At 32.7% G+C, this 16,238-nt stretch overlaps 1 protein-coding gene across 2 annotated transcripts in view; it reads right to left on the bottom strand.

Annotated features, from left to right (window-relative positions):
- The window catches only part of LOC128995003 (gamma-aminobutyric acid type B receptor subunit 2-like), a 123,647-nt gene that overhangs the window by 31,552 nt on the left and 75,857 nt on the right, over positions 1-16,238 (bottom strand). Inside the window, exon 2 of one of the 2 annotated variants that reach the window (XM_054419867.1) lies at positions 5,612-5,689. The gene's annotated coding sequence lies outside the window, so the exon portion shown is untranslated. The remainder of the gene's footprint in view (positions 1-5,611; positions 5,690-16,238) is intronic. The other variant, XM_054419868.1, reaches the window with a different exon arrangement.

Raw genomic sequence — 16,238 nt, 5'->3', positions numbered from 1 at the left:
ATGTAGACTTCGTGTCACTTGTTGAGGCCTGTGGGACACTGGGATCCGGCGTCGGACGCGAGACTGACCAGTAGGGCCATGACGCCGAGCCAGCATCCCGTCATGTCCATCTCAACCACCCTGCAACAGACAGTTATGTAACAAACCAGCGATGTAGACTTCGTGTCACTTGTTGAGGCCTGTGGGACGCTGGGAGCCGGCGTCGGACGCGAGACTGACCAGTAGGGCCATGACGCCGAGCCAGCATCCCGTCATGTCCATCTCAACCGCCCTGCAACAGACAGTTATGTAACAAACCAGCGATGTAGACTTCGTGTCACTTGTTGAGGCCTGTGGGCCCGCCTGTGTGTGCGGGCTATGACGCCGAGCCAGCATCCCATCATGTCCTTCTCAACTGCCCTGCAACAGTACACAGAAATAACAAGGTAAAATGTCTATGAACACTTTTATGTTCAATAATGTTATCCTCCGTTTTGGTAAATACAGAGATTTTCGTCCCATGAATATATTATTTTAGCATACTACGGTTTTGATGGTTGACCAATTAACTGTTCTCTTTGTACTCGGCTACCGGGACGAAATAAAAGAGGAAATTTAATGGGAAAGGAAATAATTAAATTACAATCCCAGGAAGAGACCACTGTTCGGAACTGACCGTTTGGGTCGGACTTTGGCGTTCAAAAAGAAAAAGTATAAAAAGCACCAATCGCGTTCTATTTTGTTTGCTATTTGATCAGTCTGATTTAAGATAAACTTGTTATAGTTTTAAATAACTGTTAAATCAATCTAATGTTAAAATATTTCAATATTTATTGAAGAGCCATCTTTCATAATTGCCTAGGCTTAAGTCCCGGCTATCGCCATTGGCAAGAAATAGTAAGCATCGATCTCTATAGTAAGTGATGATGATAAGATTCAACACACTAAAAATTACTCACAACCTGGATGCCGATCAGACTAATTAGATTTGGAAGAGATAAAGTTCTATACATGATTTTCATTAGGATTTACAAACTTTAGAATAATTAGCTTTACAACCAACTACTCTTCTTCTCTCCGTGGAGTGGGTGCGGGCACACACACTACTAGGGGGGATAGTGGCCTTTAAGAGGTTGATCGGTTGAATTTACCGCTTGTTATTGGTTTTATCGATTGATAGATAGACTGATTACTGATTAATAGATTGACTGATTAGATATGGTACTAAAACTACCAAAAAGATGCTAGATTGACTGATTTTTGTGCAAAAACTACCAAAAGACGATGAGTTTTCCTTTATTCCTAACATGCCTACTGAAATAATGTACCAAATAGTATTATTATCTCAAGTATAATCAAAATAACTCTAGTTTAACCTAGGGCCATGTTTAATAGATAAGTGAAATCAGTCTCTTATACCTTTGTCTACCATAAAGTTTTGCTACAAAAAGTAATTAGTCTTAATAGTGATTGATTGTCTGATTGATGATTGAAATAACAGGATTTCTGTGAGTATACTTTGAGTTTATCCCGATTTTTGATTTGAATGATGGTAATAGAAATAAATAAATACATTTTTTTATTTTGTTGACAGTTGTTTAAGCAAAATATGCTATCACAGTTAAGGATAATAAAAAGAATGGTTATACAAATATACAATTTTATTATATACAATTCTTTTTAACAATAACAAGAATTCTTTTTAAAAATTCAACCATCTATACAAAGTTAGGTATGAAATTCTGGTTCACAATATTTCAAATCATTTTTATACTTCCAAAATTTACTGTTCAATAGTGAACAACAACAACATATTTGATAAAAATCATTAAAGTTGTCTCTACAAAGCTTCACACAACTTGAATACTTCTTGCATGAGTCGCATGTTTTTATTGTTCTTCTTATTCCACAATCAATCCATTTGGGTAGATTTGATGTTGAGTCGAATTTAGAGTCTTCCATTTCATTTAAAATCTTATATGTAACCTGAACATTTCCTGTTAAATTGTCTTTATTTTCAGATAGTATCTCCATAATACATTTGACTAATTTACTTCTATTGGATATTATACATTTTCCATTTATTATGTCATGTATTTTTTGATTAATGGATGGAATTTTATTCTTAAATCTTTGAATCATAGGTTTAATTTCTTCTTTAGTATGTACACTCAATGTCCCGAATCCAAAATTCATTATTAGATAATCTCTAATGAGAAATTTTAAAAAATCTTCATAAGATAACATGTTAGGATATAGAATATAACAAATGAATTCTCACCTGTAACACTGTTATGACCCACTAAGTATGAAGATCATCCATCAGATTATATAGTAAGGAGAATTCAAACAGTTTGTAAACCAAAGTGTTGGTCCCAATGTCATACGTGACTAGATATGAACATAATGTTATCAAGGCTAATGTTAACTAAACCTTCTTTTCTTCTTAAACAAACATCTTTTGGCATATTCAATATTTTATAGTTTTAATTATTACTTTAAATTCATACAAAATAAGTTGGGAGAATAATCTCCTCAATTTAATTGCATATTTAGGGCTCAAAAATCCATTTGAAAAAATTTTCCTCTTTCAAGGAGATTACTGTTAACTTTTGCCATTTCTCATACAATGATGCAGTATATAGTGAATTATTATTATATTTCTTGGCGATTTATATATTTTATTGACTCAACTGACCATTTTTAATAAATTTAACCTTTATACTTTTGAAATACAGTTAATTGTAAATTTATAGTACAGGAAATAGACAAGGTAGAAAGTAGTTAATATCGCTTGAAACAGAAGATTAAACACTAATAAATGACTTTGTTCAACTTTATTCATTTTGTAAAAGCAATATATTTTCTTGGAGCCTTAGTAAAGTGTTTTTAATCTTAGAATGATGGGTACAAGCCTATGATGGACCCAATATTTTGTAAATTTCAATCTCTTGACACTATACTATAAAAAACCTTTCTTTCATCATAGTTTCTTAAAAAAACTATTTGATTGTTGTAGGCTAGTAATGTAAACTGATAAAGTACTTACTTAAGTCCAATTAGTACCACAAATAACCAATAAATTACCTGTAATAACAGTCCTGTTCTAGCTGATGCCAGATAAAAGAGAAAACTCTTAAATAATGGCAGAGCTCTAGGGCAACAGTTATCACTAATCAGTTAATCAATCAATCAATAAAATCAATAATAAACTAATTAGTTAATCAATCAGATAAAACCAATAAAAAAGCGGTAAATTCAACCGATCAACCTGTAAAGGCCACTATTCCCCCTAGTAGTGTGTGTGCCCGCACCCACTCCACGGAGAGAAGTTATTTATTGAGAGTGTTATATCAGTTATCCCCCACATCAGTCTAACACATCTTTAAGCTAAGATGATTGCATTAATTACTTGATACTGTAGATCCAGCGATTCAGAGGAACACCACACATTTGATACAAAGCCAAATCTAGCTATCTAGTCCATGTTAGTGCTGCTATGGGCTGTTGAGAATAGATAGCTCTCCTGGGCATGGTCGTAAAAGGCAGTCGTTAACTATACGACTCATTGTCTAAGCTGCAGCACCGCATTCACAGCTGATCAGTGACTCATCACTTATGGGAAGTTGTTTGTGAAAAAGTCTCAACTTTACGTTTTGCAAGCTCTATTTGAGCATGCAGAAGAAACCATATTACGTCTTATTTACCATTCACTATCAACAACACTAAACCTCATTGATAACTGGAACAATGTACAAAAGCTGATCGGCAATAAATAAAGAAACCCAGTTTACTATTATATGAGCTAATTTTGTTGTTAAAAAGTTCTCAGGTTAGATGTAATTATTTAGATTGCGTTAAAAATAAAACACCTAGTAGAAGATTTCTGACATTTAAAAGATCCCTTTAGAAACTTTGAAACTTAATTTCCATCTCGAAAATGATACCACATCCCTTTATGCATGTTTTCACAAAACGGACCCTCCTATTGTCAAACAAAAACATCAAAACCGTTTACCTGTAAAAAAGGATCGGACGTTATTAAATTTGTAGCTTCAAAGGGAAACTTCCTTCTGGAAGTTTAATATTTCCGTAACAAAATTCAATTATTTTTCAAGTGACGAGGAGGCAGCTCTGCTGGGGGGGGGGGATGTGAGGGGGTAGAGTCACCCTTAACTACCTCTCGACACGCAGTCTTGAAGAAACAAAACGCTCTCGGCTAAGCGATCGACCCCATTCCCAGCTTGAGACATTAAGTGGGCAGCGCTGGGTTTAATCAGCGCTGTAAACGTCTTGATTGCACTTTCCTTCTTTGTACCTCCAATTACCTATTGAAGTGACGTTCTTTTAAGTCGTTGAAAACATGCATCATAATGACTTGGGATAAAAGATATCGTGATTGCATAGAATATCGTGAAATGTTTTGTTTACGTAGGAAATTTACATACTATGTTGGAACAATTGGATTGCACTAGCTTTGAAACAATTGCTCTCTTTAGAAAGACTAGCTGTTACCCACGGGTTTCACCCGTTTGACTTCATTAAAGTATTAATAAAACTAATGATTGGTTAAGTTAAGCTGAAATAAACCAAACAGAATACAGTAATACAAACAAATAATCATACCTGATTTCAATTCGGTAATACATTGAAAGAATAACAAACAAATAAGTACAGCTGAGTTTTTTTCGACATTAGGTATATGGAAAGTTCCCTTTAGAAAGAAATTATGACCTTGAAGGGCAATTTATGAAATAATGGATGGTTCTGCGCAAGGTTTCTCGTCATGACGAACATTTTAAGTATATGGTTTATGGGGATGTGAATTCTAGTTTTCTCACAAGTTCATGGGTAATTTGGGCTTTATATATGGACAAACCTGCTGTAATTTTTTTAAACATCGGTTGAAGCATAACTGTTATGAAATGAACATTCATCTTATTTCCCTTTTGGATTGTAAATAGATACAGAATACCAAAGTCAATCCTATGGTATTTAATAGATGACTATGGTTTCAGGGCATGTTGCCCATTTTTGCACCCTTCTTCTTCTTTTATGCTTAACGCTTGTAATTGTTAATACATAAATTTCACCCACAGTACATGTGAAATAGTTATTTACACAAAATAGTACGCGTTTGGTTGGAAATATGTCATTAATTTACTTATTTAGTTTAAACGACATTTTTTATGTTTTACTAATACTAGATGGCTAAACATGTTGACAGTAGATAATGAATATAATTCATTAAATTATTAAATACTGTCATAATAACTGCATCAAAACTGCAAAAACATGCCAAGCTATCTAGCTATCTAGTATAAGAGGGTTGGCCTAAAATAAAACTATTAAATTTACTTACTATATTTCCATAGTGTTTTAATGTTACAAATGGGTTTTAATTTTAACATAAATACATATTTAGTTTCTTAATTTTGTAATGCTCAAAACATATCATTCAAACCACATTTTCTTATTTTGAACATTAATAAGATAGTAGTTGCCTTTAAGGTCAGCCGGTGAAGATTTTGGTTGAATACATTACTTGATTTTTTTATCATACTGTCCCTTTGTGAAATATGAAGCCTAGCTAACTAATATTTGAATTATGGTAACTAGTTTAGATACTTACAACAAAACATTAGTTCAGACTCCGTAGAAATGGAGCAGACGCTTAACACACTGGTCGATCATTTTGCCGACGGTCTACCTGAAAACAAACAAGTTTGTCAGTTATTTATATATTAACTTTATCCCGTTTTATCATGGGTCAAATAAAACCATGCATGTAGACTTTATGTGTAATGAATAAATCCATCGATGGCTCAGTTTTGCAAATAATTGCAATGTAAAGACTGCAAACTTGACAGAGACATTGGGATCATATCCAAGTGGCAAAATGTAGGCATTGCTCCGACTAACAGAACTCCATAAAACACTTCCTCAAATTACATCTTTGAAGCATTTTGGTGGTGAAGAGGTCTTTGGCCTTACAAATTTCGTGTGGATTTGGAGTGGCGTCGTCCTGTAATCCAGCTTCTGGAGGTCACGAATTGTGGATATTTAGAGGCATTGTCTGTGGAAGCGTACTAGTGAGTACTATGACTATCCGCAGTACTGTCCTGATAATTAGACCAATTTGTTAATTACAAGGCAAACATTTTGTTCAGATTCCACTATAAACTGTTAGTTGTCATTGGTTGTATGAGCTATTAATTAAAATCTGTGTCTAAGGAAGATGTCGGCCTCAGTCACTAACAAGACTACAAAATCGTGCCTCTCATCCTACACTCATCTCCATTCATACTTAGCTCAGAATATCTACATACGTATGGTCGCCATTTCATAGTAAAGTATTAAAAGTATTAAAGTTGCAACTTATTTTTAAGTCTTTTGCTCATTTTTGGAAGCAGTATCTTATCGTCCTTTTTTCAGAGCAGTAGTATAGTGTCGCATTTTTTTCGGAGTAATGCATATCAATGCATAGGTATAATTTACTCTGGCTACAACTGTCCTATCTTTGAGAAATTCATAATATATCTTGAAAAACCATTTCGATGTTATGATCAGCTTATTTTCTTACGGTTTTGAATTTCGTGAAAAAAATACCCCCGTTGCAGCAAACCTGCCGACTAAACGAATTTCCATTCCTCTGAATTGGTTTTTAATTAAATCTATTTAAATAACATTGGGTTTAATGAGTACCTAGAATTACTGCTACAAGGAAACTAATATAGTGTATATTTTAGTACAATAAAAGCTTAGTATAAAATAAATAAATTTGCCAAGTTTGATCAAAATATATCCATAAACAAGCAAACTACAACATTTTACAATATTCTCCATAAAAATAACATGGGAATTTTTAATTTACAATTTTTTGAATTTGTTCCCTTACCAATAACCCTACAAAAACGATTTGATATACTAAATTATTTGTTTTTTAACCTCTTTAAAAAGGTCTAGAGAGAAATTGGGAAATTTTATATTTTGAGGGTCAAAAATGAGAAAACCCATTTTTTACCCCATAAAAGCCCCCGTAAAACCCCGTTCTCATGATCCGATCATGCTGGTTCACGAACTCATTCATATACATATTAACAATTTGAACGAATGGTGTTTTTGGCCCCTAGGGACATCAAAATGAAAACGTAAATTGGTCTCGGGCCTAGGTCTTACCGTGCCACCTACGGTAATAGCTACTTCCCTATAAGGAAATTCGCTAAAAACTCACATTATTATTTACCTAAGTATATTCAGCAAATGAAAAATTTAGTGATCTATAAGGGAAATATTCAGAAGGGCGATGCTCAATTTAAGAAGGTCCGACAAAGATATAGTGCGACTGTTCTCCCCCTCCCCCTGGTAGCTCAAAAACGGGGTTCAATGGAACACTATCTGCTCAGTCACCTCGCTATATAAAATGGTCTAAGAAGCCAGTAAGCAAATAATATATTTAGTTTAATTATTTTAAATTTCTTCAAATCAAGGAACTAATATTTGTCGTAACTATTTTTTTTTACCGTCTCGCAACTTTAGTTTGTAATAACTATTTCAAGTTATTGAATAACAGTATGTAATAGTTAAACTATAAGGAGTATTTAGTAAGATATAGTAAATACACGTTTGTCGTACAAATTATTCTACTTTGAACTATTTATTAAAAAATATCAGCACTGGCACATTAAACAGAAAACATGATAGTTTCTCTATGACTTTGGGTTAACGAATATGGTGCTTTTGTTACAATCCCAAAATTTAAATAAAAAAAACCTTGATCATAAAAACTTTATGTTAAGTAAGCTAGTTTCGTATTAAGAGTGTGAGAACGTTTTCATAGTTTGGCATAGAATTTAAAGAGTTTATCTCGACGTTTCATGGTTCGTGCAATAATGTTATAAACCTACAAACAAGGAGTTCTTACTCTGTAGATTAAAAAAGTTTTAAACGATTTTACAATCACGACCTGCCATAGAAGGTGCATTCTGACGCTGATACTTATTAAGCTGTTGTATGATCAATAATTGTTATTTGCTAAATTTACAACTATAACATTTTTCAACTTTTCACTGTGCTTTGTGTGTAAGTCTCTACTGGAACTTCCAAAAAACAATAAATCTGACCATCAGCGACGTAAATTCACAAGATCCTAAACGATTCATGAACAATATTTTTTTTATTATTTCGTAATGAATATAAACAAGATTTATTTTCTAATTTCTGACAACGTTGGGGGCAAATATTTAATTATCTGGTTTTATTAATTGTTCTTAGTATGGTGATTAAAATGTATAATAAAACATTACCAAAAAAATCTATAAAAACTTTATTCGTTGAATATTCTTTTCTCCGTTTTTTTACACACAATTTTTACATACTAGTAAGTTTTATCTGTTTCCTGTACAGGAGTGAAAACCATTAGTAGGCCTACTAATCAAAGATAATGTTTCACTTTACTATTTTATTTTTGATGAAAATATTGGTTGCCATTATACCATTTTGATTTTAACCATCGCACTAAACAATCTTTAGAAATGACTCTAGCTCAAAGTTCTAGTAAATTTTACTAATCAATACATATTTCACTAATTCATTTAATTAACAGATTCGTAACACAATTATCGGTACAAGTCTTTAAAGAAATATTTTTAAATCGGCTTTAGCTCTACAAGCTTTACAAGTCTGGTAGAGCGTCGTAATATCTTGCTGTGGTATATTGCAGTTCTGTAATTGAATAGTCTCTCAGAGGTATGACGTCATGAGATGACGCAGTGAGATATTGAATAGAGGTGGACCACCGCAAACACCCTGCGGGCTACCAACTTTGTTTATTGTATATATATAAATATATGTCATTAAACAATATATATTTTGTTTTAAAAAAAAACTTGTATTTAACTTTAAGACGTTGTATATTTACAAAACTGATTCTTTGACGGAATAACGTCACAACATATTACATAAACTTGTATTGTATTTTAATTAACGTACAATTAATTATACACATTCAGTTATGTATTAAATATATTGTATTATACAGTTATATGTTTATATGTTTTTAATTAAGTAAACATATGAAGTAGGGTAAGGGTTTTATTTAGATAACATGTCAAGTAGTTATGAAGTTGTGAATAATATTGGTCTTTTGTACCTGTTCCTGAAATCGAATGATTCGCGATTATCTCAACCATACTACTAGTAAGAACTTTTTTTATAAAATCTTAAAAATGTGATGACGGATTCTGTGTTCCTCATGAGCTAGTTCTTGCCACTGCAGGCTAGGTAAAAAAATTTTTTGTTCCCAATTCAACTCTTGGTTACGTTACTTCTTTACTTAACTTGTACCACTTAATATTATGATCAATAATTAAAAGGTAAAATTTTATTTGAAAACTATTGATAATACATTTTATTATAGCTTGTCAAGAAAAACCTCCTGTAACGTTAAAATCCATTAAGATAAATCAAAACATTTTATTTCAGAATATTCTATCAACAATATACGACAAAATACAGCATAATAGCTTTTAAGTGTTGTCAATGTATGGAATTGAGTTCGGAATTGCCCCAACATATTGTACGGTTTTCTAACGGCTTCAAGGATATTTCTTGATGGTTAAGGGTTAGAGGACGCCATTCTGTTATTGACGATTGCCACGTGTAGCTTAGGTCTGTGTTGGGTTGGCGAGGTCACAGTTCGGAGTCCAAGGTGGTAAGGTCAGGTGACTAGGTCAAGGTCAAAGTCGAGGGAGACACGCCATTTTGACATTCACCCCAATGTTAAATTATGGTTGGGCGGCCAAGGTAATGGATATTGTTAAAGGGTAGGTACTGGTCTGGTGTTTTTATGTTGTATTAATTCAATTCACCAGACCAGTGTTATAAAATTGGAAAGTATACGTTGAAAGGTATACTTTTCCAACACAAAGTAAGGGTGTCGCCATCGTTAAGTTATATTGCAGTGTTCAAAAGTATAGGGAGATAACTCGAAATGGTTGAAGTATAACTCAGCATAATTTTTCCTAATAGTAACAATCTACAGGTATTCATTGAAAAATGTAAATATTTTGTCCGCGATTACCAATCAGGTAAAATCAGTTACCTTATAAATTACCTAAAATCAATTGCGTAATTGGAATACCTAAAAACTATGTTAAAACTAACACACCATATTTTAAAATAATCTGTCAAGCAAACTTTTTACTATGGCATATCCCGGAGTATAGAGATTAAAATATATCCACGATTCATTTCATAATCAATCCGAAGTCAATTATTCAGATGAAACCCGAAATCAAACATTGATTTCTAGTCTTTGAAGCGGTGTCCCGGTAGACTGGTGGCTAAAAGCGACGTCAAAGAGGTTGAATTGCCAAATTATACATTCATGGAGCTCTTTAAAGACTGTTCGTTACTGTATTGCCCACCACGATCATTTGGCAGCCTAAACGTTTTCAAACTACCTTCATTAATAAGTCATTTATAGGTGCTGATATAATATTCAGTTTCTTCAATCGAGATTATCGATATTTTATACAGCATAATGGGTGAATATATACAAATTAACGAAAATTAAACAATTTAAAACAATAATATTGAATAAAAATAGTGTTGTGAATAGCTTTTAGTGTTTCGTATAAATTACAGTCAATTTTAATAAGAAGGTGAAATAATCTACAAACGCTTTTTAAAATGTTTTGGCATTAAACTTAGATAAAACCTGATATCAGGGCAGATTTCTGTTTCTGTAATATTGTCATACGGGTTTCGCAAATCTTTAACACTTGGAGTGACGTTAACATTAGTAAAATAATCTTCAATTGAAGCACATTCTGGATTGTTCTTTTTAGAAAAAAATAGAGTCCGAAAAAATGTACTGGAATCTGACCCTTAAAAGCCTATTCCTGTTACGAGTGTTTGAGGTTGATTAATTATAAAATACTAAAGTAAATTATAAATTTAAAAGAAACTAAACTAAATTATAAAATACCTTTTAACTCATATAACAAGTTCAATCAAAGTCGACTTGAATATCTAAAAAAATTCTGTACTAGAACACGAGCCTAATATAAAAATATTGTCTTTAAAAAGTGTTGGCTTGATAAAATTATGTTTTTTTTTTTGTCTACGGATCATGTTCGGGTTCTCTTTATTTAATCTTAGCTTTAAAACCATTGACTAAAGATATTTACTATACTAAATGTAATACTTATTCATTTAAAGAACACATTAAAAAATTACGTACAAAAAAACAGTTTCATTCCTGCAATAAAAAAATTATGTTGAAAATGCAGAGTTTGATTTTATTGGCATTCAAAACAACGAATATTTCGGTTATAATAACCATTGATAGCCTAATAAATTGGCTCAGCTTGCAAATAAGCACATATGTACAACGATATTAATGTAACCAATCAGGTTGCAGTATTAACAAGCAGTTTAATCTGTTTGCTAAAAACAATCGCTTTATACAACAATAAGCTCTGTTGAACATTATTGTTATTTTTAAGGTCATCAATAGTAATATTTACTCTCAGCTAGTGCTTACCCAAAGTGTTTTGAAAAAGCTTTGTTTCTGAACCAAAGCTGAACAGAATATCTAAATAATATTATGCACGAATCGTTAGCTAGCTACACATAAGCCATTTTCTAAATAACACGATTTAACTTTTAATGATTTTTAATGGAAACTCTTTTGGTATTAGTCCTTTGCTTTATCAAGGCTATTTAAAAACTACTTTCAATGAGTACCACTATTATAGTTGAAAATGACAGCCACTTTTAGTAGTCAAATTGGAATTAATGAAAAAGTTACATTAATCAATTAAAATAATGAAGAACACAGGTTTTCAAACAGAAAGAATATTAATTGTATATTTGTAATGTGATTTCTCGAAAACAATTTATCTTGGGTGTCTAAGCACACAATTTGTAACCTAAAATTATCGTTTTGGGTTTCTTATATAAGCAAAACTATTTTCCATTACAATGGTTAACCAAAGTCGGAAAATAGCTAAATTTCACTATAAGCTATTTAGCATTTGAAATTTAGCTGAGAATTACAATAGTATCACTAGGTCAAGTTTTACGATCGAGGCGAAGCCGAGGTCAGGAAATAAGCGAGGGTTAAAAAGACACTTTTTGCCCGTGTGGCGAACTATATTTTTCGTCATATTGCATCATTAATTAACAAACTATGCTAGAAAATGAAATAATTTTAAAATTAAGATAACCTCTCAAAAAGACTTCCAGCTTGTTTTCAATACTGCTAAAGCAGCTGTTTAGAAGTGATTCAATCATTTCGTCTATTACGATTGTGTTACAGTATAATAATTATATCATCAATATATCAACCGATCGACAATAGGCTACATTACCTAATAAATCAATTGATAAATAATTTCGATCGATGCGATTGCCACAATCTAAAATTTACTAGAGACTAAAAATGATTTTTACTCCCATACTACTTCAAGACTGGCAACACGTGCATCATAAACGGCTGTTTTTGCTGCAGTGTGACGAACGAGTTATTTCGTAACACCTCGCAGATAAGGTACTATAACAGGTGTATTCTACACGATCTTTTGTAGTGTTTGTGTGTTGTATCATCTAAAGGTTGAATTCTGGAAAATTATCTAAGCTGTTTGTATTAGAAGAGCATTTTTACTGTATAAAGTTGAGCAAGCTAAAAATATGATACAATGAATAACCGGATGTAGCTCGCGTAGGGTCCACTTCATTTATAACGAGCTTTCATATGCATGAAACTAGCCCTCTGGCACGTGACTGGGCTTTCATTATGATGAATTTCAATGAGATTTTCCAGACTTTTAGGGCAGCTTTGAAAAATGCTTTCAACATAAAAGAGATTAACTTTTAAAAATAGCTTTGCCTGTTATGCTTTGTACTTTGATTCTTACATCTAGTCATATGTCCATAATGTTTTTCGTGCTATGTGTTTTACGGTATTGTTTTTTTTTGTTTTTTTTGTTTTTTTTGGTTTTTTTTCTAAAATTTGAGTCCGAACAATGGGTTTGTTACTACAGATTCAGGCTATGAGGGCACCCCAATTTCATTTCGCTGGCCCATGAAAGGTAATGAAACTATGAACTAAGAGCTGTAGAATTTAAGAATAGTTATTCTTTGGCAAACACTCAGATATTGTTTGGACCACATTTCATCGTTGGTCGTCATGGCGCTGTTCCACATTGCCCGATATGGAACTGGGTAAAAGTGTTTAGAACAACAACTTAAATCGTAAAAATAGTTGGTGGAATCCATGACACTCTTCGTAGACCTGCAAATGGTGATACAGTGGGAGTCTCAAAGTCCAAAGAGGTTTGCCAGGAAGCATCGTCGTTGGACCCTTTTGTTGGCTCTTTTTGTTCTGTATGGAAGCTACGTAATTCCCAGGAAATTTTGGCGATTCCTGAATAGATGCTGGTACGAGTTTTCGATGGAATTTTGACTCCACCACCTGGCCTTTGGTCTTCCTACTGGTCTCCTTACCCTCGGATCTCCCCTTAGTACCTTCTTCAACAAGATCTCTCCATTTCTCCTCAATATGTGGCCAACCCACCTTAGCCTTCTGCTTTCGGCCTCTCCTACAATATTGGGGTCTCGGAATGATCCTCTTCCTCTTGGTTGTGATTTATTTTTTTATTTATTTCATTCAACAAAATTTATAAAACCTCTTTCTCACTTTTTAATTAAATTAAAAAATAATTTATATCGTTACTCTTTATGAAAGTAACCAATAAATGATTATTTATGTAGAATAGAATAACTCTGCTCACGAACAAAAGTTACTTAGTTTTCTGTTTCAGTGTCATATGAATTATTGTCCTATCGAAAACTTGTTGACAAAACTGGACAATGCTGGCAATACCAAATAACAGAGTACATAAATAGAGATGTATATAAATAGATTGCGTCATGAACTCTTGTGCAGCATAATAAATTGCATCACATTTCAAAGATAAGAAGCGTCACTGTATTTACTATGATATTCCGCCTGAAGCTACATGAAGCCGTTTTGAGCTTCTATATAATCAAGGTGTCGTAATCTCATCAGCTTGCTTCCTGACACGTCTACCCTCTGGCGCTGCATGTTTAACACATATTTGCAAATGTATAAGGATAAAATCTTAATCCATTAAAATACTCAAAATAAAACTATATTTTCCATTTTTTTATGTATTTGCAGATAAGCAAGGAAAATTTACAGAAAAGTTTTAAAATATTAAGAATATATTTTAAAATATTTTGAAAATTACTTATTTAACGTCAGCCATATAAAGGAAAATTGCGCAATGTTAATTTGAATAAAAACAACGATAACGTTAAATTACAGATTTCATTCGTCTAGAATAAGGCTACAAAATAACATAGTAATTTTATTTATAGTTTTACACTGAGAAATACAGTATTATAAGCCTGATTGGATGCCAGTTGGATGTCATTAACGTTATGACATGAATTTTTCTTTTTAAACGTTACTTTTAGCTACAATACAATAGCAGTATTGTAAGACAATTTATCAACAAAAAACGTTGAAAAGGTCAAAACGTCAAAAATGGAACGGTTTGCAGTGATTTTATCAGTCCTCAAAAGCAAAAGTTATTTATGTACCTTTTGATGAATACATTATTGATTACTCATCGTTTTGTATGGTGTTAAGAAATATATAGCATGAATTTAAAACCCGCTCTCGTAAACGTCTTAGAAAATAAACATATGGAAGTGAATTTCATTTATGTGACGTTTAAATAGGGTTAAGTTTGAATACGATTAAACATAACATACATTTGAATAAACTAATTTCATGAAACCAAATTATATTTAGTATTTAGTATTTACCACATTTTATTCCTAACGGGTGTAAAGATGTGCAAATATTTGGGCATTTTGTAAAGTATAGGTACTACTGTACCTTTGAAACTCTTTTTTTTTCAAACGTCGACATTTCAATAACAGTTGGCAATAAAGTCGTATTCCCTATATTTTATGCAGTTATTTATTCTAAATGTCATAGAACAAGTGTTTGTATGAAATAACTTTTTTTCTGGACTTCAAAGCAAAACAGAATATTTGTAACTGCAATCAGTTTGGGCAACGATTTAATATTCATGTAGTTTGGAAAATGCTACAATGTCAAATGTGAACACAGATTGTTCTGCATTGCCAACATGTAGTGAACATGTCCCGATGATATATTCTGATAGAGGATGCCACCGCTTGTGTTTGTATTTGTACGATGACAAACTAATTCCTAGCAATCCCTTTTTCAATTCAAATTCAGTTTCAAATTGTTCAAAAGTATCCCTTTTTCACTTATAATGCTGTAAAACATCACCATATGTGGAAAGCTGCCAATCACATGATTAACATTGAGTTTAATTAAACTTCCCCTTAACAAAGCAGTGTTTTTCACTAAGGCAATATACCTACTTAATACATCAATGTTTTTAGAAGGTATAGACAATAAAATCAGAAGAGAATGTTATTGATAAGTTTTACCATTGACTATTGGATACTGAAATAGACGTTCCATCTATATCGACCAGCTGTAGCCAATTTTTTTAAAGAACTTAGTTGTGTGATACAGTCACAGAATTCGCTATTTTCTACTTTATATTTTGTTGCTGGCCAAGTTGATTAATCATAACAGTTGCTATAGCTCACAATAAGTCATTCCATTAGTTTGAATTGGGAAAAAAGATTGTGCGTTCGTCATAAATCAGTAATTTTGATCAGCACAATCTGTCGGTGGCTCACATCAACTATGACGATTTTGGTAAAAAAAAAACTGGCTACAAATTTAACATAGGGATGGCATTTCTAGTTGTATAAATAGTCAAAGGTTGCGGTCTGCAATATTTAGGAGGCTAAGATTTTGTTACATAAAGGAAGATGGTTAACTGAAGTTTAAAAAATGCTTTTTCACCACACTATGATGTTTTTGGCTGTATTACATGCGTTAATTGGTGGCTGAAAGTTACGTTTTGCTGGCCATGCCAGCTGTCATTTGGGGACCGAGCAGGTTTTTACAGGCCGGGGCCACAAAATCAGCTGTCCGCTTACTACTTAAAACATGAATGCATTTTAAATACACAATCAATAGTATATTTCGTACCTAGGGCCGAAAATGAGGTTTTGCCGGCTCGAGATAGTTTTTAAGTTCGAGACGAAGTCGAGAACTTAAATCGATCGAGAGCTTCAAAACCATTTCGGTCCGTGGTACGAACGCTATTTTT

This window comes from Macrosteles quadrilineatus, unplaced genomic scaffold, assembly GCF_028750875.1.
Source record: "Macrosteles quadrilineatus isolate MER2022 unplaced genomic scaffold, UCM_ALF_1.0 Scaffold_5__1_contigs__length_97177068, whole genome shotgun sequence".
Lineage (NCBI taxonomy): Eukaryota > Metazoa > Arthropoda > Insecta > Hemiptera > Cicadellidae > Macrosteles > Macrosteles quadrilineatus.
The sequence above is the reverse complement of the archived record's forward strand: the minus strand, read 5'-3'. Positions and strand labels throughout refer to the sequence as shown.